Raw genomic sequence first — 4,855 nt, forward strand, 5'->3', positions numbered from 1 at the left:
ATATATATATATATATATATATATATATATATATATGTATGTATGTATGTAGTATGTATGTATGTATGTATGTATGTATGTATGTGTATGTATGTATTTATGTATTTTTGTATGTATTTATGTTTGTATGTATGCAAGCATGTATGTTTAATATATATGAAAAGGAAAACAGCCACAATAAGTAAAAAAACAATATCGTAACGTATCGAACGCTTTACGAGTTCCTCTTCAGACGAATAATCAACCAAAAATTATTATTATAATTATTATTACCATTACTACTATCATCACTGTTATTGTTATTATGTGTTACGCGCGGGCCCGGAGGCCACTGCGAGCGCAGCGGCGCCGCAGAGCGGACCCGGGCGCAGGACCCACCAGCAAGGATCGGCGCACCCGCAGAGGACTCGGGTCTCGTAGGAAGTTCATGATGGAGGAAATCATCTTGAGGCGCGACGTGAGGAAGCCGCCACGGTCATGGACGCCTCGTCACGCCCGTTGCGGTCGATCCGGTTCTGCAGGAGGAAATCGGAAGCGCCATGGCCGTGCTCAGAAGGGAGGAGGCTAGTGAAGGTAGGGAGGAAGGGAGAAACAGATCAAATAGATGTATCAAAGTAATGTAAGCATGCACGCACGCGCGCGCGCGCACACACACACACACACACACACAACACACACACACACACACACACACTACTAATACACATGTACTCTTCTGTGGCTTGATATTTCAGTGTTTAATTATTTCAAAATAATACTCACTGCGGCACACGTTCTCGCTGTTAAATAATTCATCGTTAAAAAAAAAGTCAAGACTTATTCCACAAACTTGTAAAAAAACAAACAAGAAAACTTGGCAACTGTCCTTCTGATTCCTGTGTCGATGTGATGATGATTAACGAGTGTGTCTTCGACCATTTTCCAGGAGCAACGCTGTTATGAATAAAACAGGATTCTGCACGAGGAACTGACGCTAGTTATAACGGTAGTTACTGCCATTTCGAAAGTAAATTTCGACTAATAAGACTACACTACAGGATCTTCCTTATCAAAATTATCAATTGTTCCAGTTCAGTTAAGTTTTTTCGCCATACGAGTTTATGATATAATAATATAATTTAGACTCAAAACAGATGAATATATGGAAAAAAAAGAGTTGTTGAATTATCTTAAAGATGGAGGCTATTTAACTACACCGAATTATAATAATATGAACTTATTTCCAATTGTATCTTTATACCTCCATCAAAACATGGGGCTGTAACATACGGAGTTTGAAAAATGCACAAATCTTATTCATCAGTTCTTTAATATACAACTAATTCTCAGCCATTGCTGTCCATTACCGTGACCGTCATCAAAAGGAGTTCTTTTACGTGAGCCCATTCGAAGTGCTGTCAATGCAAATAAAAGTTAATGCTCGTTGATCATAGCAGAAACATTCGATATTTGTAGGCAATATATGGCAGCTGGCCATGCCTAGTTAATTGTCAGTGCAACTCACAATTCTGAGTCGTTCACTTCCCCTCTGGATATAGCCTTTATATATATATGCATGTTTGTGCATGTGTTTATGGACTATATAAATACCAGTTATCTTTTGTGGTTTGAGGCCTACCTGGCTTATAAAAATCGTACTTAACTGTCCATCAGCCTTTTAAGTCTATCTGTATTTGTTTTATGTAACTGATATTCACCAGAAAAACAAGGAAATCTAGCAGAGTCGATTTCAATCAGAGTGCAGTACATGTTTAACATTCATTAACATAGTTTCCAAAGTACTAATGCTTTCAAAAGTGAATAGATGTATATAACACAAACGCTGAACACAAGTTCTCAGCTTCTTAGCCACGGGAGAAAAGTGCGGATTGCGATTAAGCGCCATCACTGTGGAGGCATCCTGGGTGGCGGCATGGGATGTGAGAGAGTAAATAAACAGCACTAACTCACCTTCTTCACCAGTCCAAGGGCCTGTGGGAGTCTAATGAAAAGATTCTCGAAGAAGGAGAGGCGCCTTCCACTCTGGTTCCGATCAGACGCGATTTCTTCCAACTGCTCATCCTTCTCGGGCTCCGCGGATTCCTGAGAGCGCCAACTTGTCTTTCCTCCAGGCTTCCCACAGATTCCAAGTACTTCAAACTGCTCTTCGTCTAGGGACTCCAGGGCCCCGAGGGCTTCAACTGCTCTTCGTCTAGGGACTCCAGGGCCCCGAGGGCTTCAATGCTCTGTTCAGGGACTCAGGGCCCCGAGGGCTTCAACTGCTCTTGTCTGGGATCCAGGGCCCCGAGGGCTTCAACTGCTCTTCGTCTAGGGGACTCCAACGACCCCAATGGTTTCAACTGGTCTCCTTCCATCGCGTCCTGGAGAGGGGTAAGCGACCGTCGACGGCGACCGTTGTTGTTCTGAAGGACATCCTGCAAATAAAAAACGACCTTTCCTAGTAACTCATTCTAAAATAGTTCAGGTAATTATCACTTAGCATGAAAAGGAAAAATACGCATCATACCGTACGGAAGCCGAATTATGAGTTGAAGTGAAACTAGAACGAGAGGGCAAGCCGTTGGGAAGAAGGGCGGTGCTCATTTTCAGCCAAGAAACATTTTTTAGATAGAAATGCAGAAGGTTGCCGTTCCAAAGTCTCCATTGGAGAATATCAGTGAAAAAATAACACATACACAGGAAAAAGGAAAGGTGTCATAACCAGTAAATCAGATAGCTATGAATGGTTCTGATCATAACAATCTAGAGAAAACATTGTTTCTGAAATTAGAAAAAATACTTATTAGATTTCTATAGAAGAATCTGAGATGAAAACCCAGGGAGCTTAATAACCCAAACATGGTAGAGTTGAAACAGTTTATTGAAGGCACCGAGTCTCGTTTATCATGAAGCACCTATAAATGTCCCAGTCTCATCTTTCTATTTGTATACAAGTAAAATGAATCTGTTGTTCAGAGTGGCACCAAGAATCCTGCGAGTAACACCATATTATGAATAAGGTCAATAGTCTAAAGTCTGAAAGTAAAACAGTCTTACTTCAGGTTTGTTTAGTTTCAGAATCACATACCAAACTTTTATGACATGGAAGGTAAAACAGCCTCGTTTTACAGTGAAAATGAACACACGCCCAAAACACGCCCGTGGGGACACCATAATGATAAGTCCTTAAACAACCACTCTGTAAACGCTAAAAAAGATATAGCGATACTTTTCCTTTTGCAAATTTGTACGACTGAATGGGGAGCCTAAAGATTACATGATATGACAACTGGAACCTTCTGGCTAAAACTAACTGATTCCTGAAGAGAATCGGCTGGCACAAGAGCTATAGCGGAGCCTCAGTCGCGAAAGAATATTGTCGACTGTGAGAGAAAATATTGTCAACATAGTATCCATATGATTAAAACATGCCGTTTATTGACCAAATGAAATGAAAATAGGAAAGTGAAGTGCTAACGCAGGAGGATGTACATGAAAAGATGCGTGAACATCACAATCTATCGAACCGTTTATCATGAAGTGACATTACTTATCATATCGACAGAGGACTGGTTAGAGAATTATTTTGAAAATGTATGGATGATTCATCCATATCACCTCGATTTTTGTCATATATTTTACTTTTTTCGCCGATCTGTTGGTTATTTACTTTGCTTTTTATGCCCTATTGATTTAGGTCAATCTACCGTTCTAAACTGCCGCACCAACATCAGGGAGGCATCGAGCACAAGCCCTTTGAGGAGGGCGTCGGAGGGGGTGATTTTACCGGTATAATTAGCTTTTTCCTTTTAACTGAACGTGTCCCCTGTGGCCTAAGGAACGTGTCCCCTGTGGCCTAAGGAACGTGTCCCCTGTGGCCTAAGGTCGAGAAGCAGTGCGCTATTCAAGCGCATTAATACTGTAAATGCCCTGAAGGTACGATAAGTTATCATTTTGTCAGCTTGTGCACGTAGGACCTAATCCCACGCTGGATTTCATAATGCTCCATATCTGCTTATTGAATGACGTCGCTGTCTTTTTTTCTACACAAATCTAAGCCTTTAACTGGTCTAACACGTCTAATAGTCTTTCGTAGTCTTTAAGAATAATGTCATTCATCAGCCAGTACTGTACACTGTTTTCAAGAATGTCAGCTGCCATCCTGAGGAAGTAAGTTTGTTTGATCATATAAACAAGTTTGTAAAGCCCAGCAACCCGTATCTGGCGCCTCTTTCATTCTTTTTTATGTTTCCCGAGAAATCGACGAGTCCTACCTGGATGAGGTTGAGGAAATACAGGAAGCCAAGCAGTGCCAGCGCGGAGAGGGCCGGCGACGAGTCCGGGTTTTCCGCGACGCCGGAACCGAAAGTCGCTGCGGGGCTGTTGGGGAGAAACGCTTAGGTGCTGAAGCTGCTCGGGTTCAGAGGGCGAAACGTCGGCTCGTTCGAAAGAGCCGAGTTCATCACTTCTGTTCATCTAACTTAACCCTCAATCTCCTTATTTAAAATCATGACAATATACTCGTTTGTGTGTGTTTGTGTGTGTGTATGTGTGTGTGTGTGTGTGTGTGTGTGTGTGTGTGTGTGTGTGTGTGTGTGTGTGTGTGTGTGTGTGTGTGTGTGAGAGAGAGAGAGAGAAAGAGAGAGAGAGAGAGAAACGCCTACACTCCTGATTGTACCCATGGAACTGCACGCAAATGAGTGTACAGAGAAAAATTGAGAACAGTCTTTGAAGAGAATTTTGGTGATCAAAGTTTAGTCTTTTGTCAAAAATGACACACACCAGGGTCCTATATAGATACATACATAGAGCGCGCGTACACGCACACGCACACGCACACACACACACACCACACATTGGGAAGCGAGACACCATT

General features: G+C 42.0%; 1 pseudogene; it reads right to left on the reverse strand.

Annotated features, from left to right (window-relative positions):
- The window catches only part of LOC119572533, a 13,402-nt pseudogene that overhangs the window by 3,716 nt on the left and 4,831 nt on the right, over window positions 1-4,855 (reverse strand).

This window comes from Penaeus monodon, chromosome 4 (assembly GCF_015228065.2).
Source record: "Penaeus monodon isolate SGIC_2016 chromosome 4, NSTDA_Pmon_1, whole genome shotgun sequence".
Lineage (NCBI taxonomy): Eukaryota > Metazoa > Arthropoda > Malacostraca > Decapoda > Penaeidae > Penaeus > Penaeus monodon.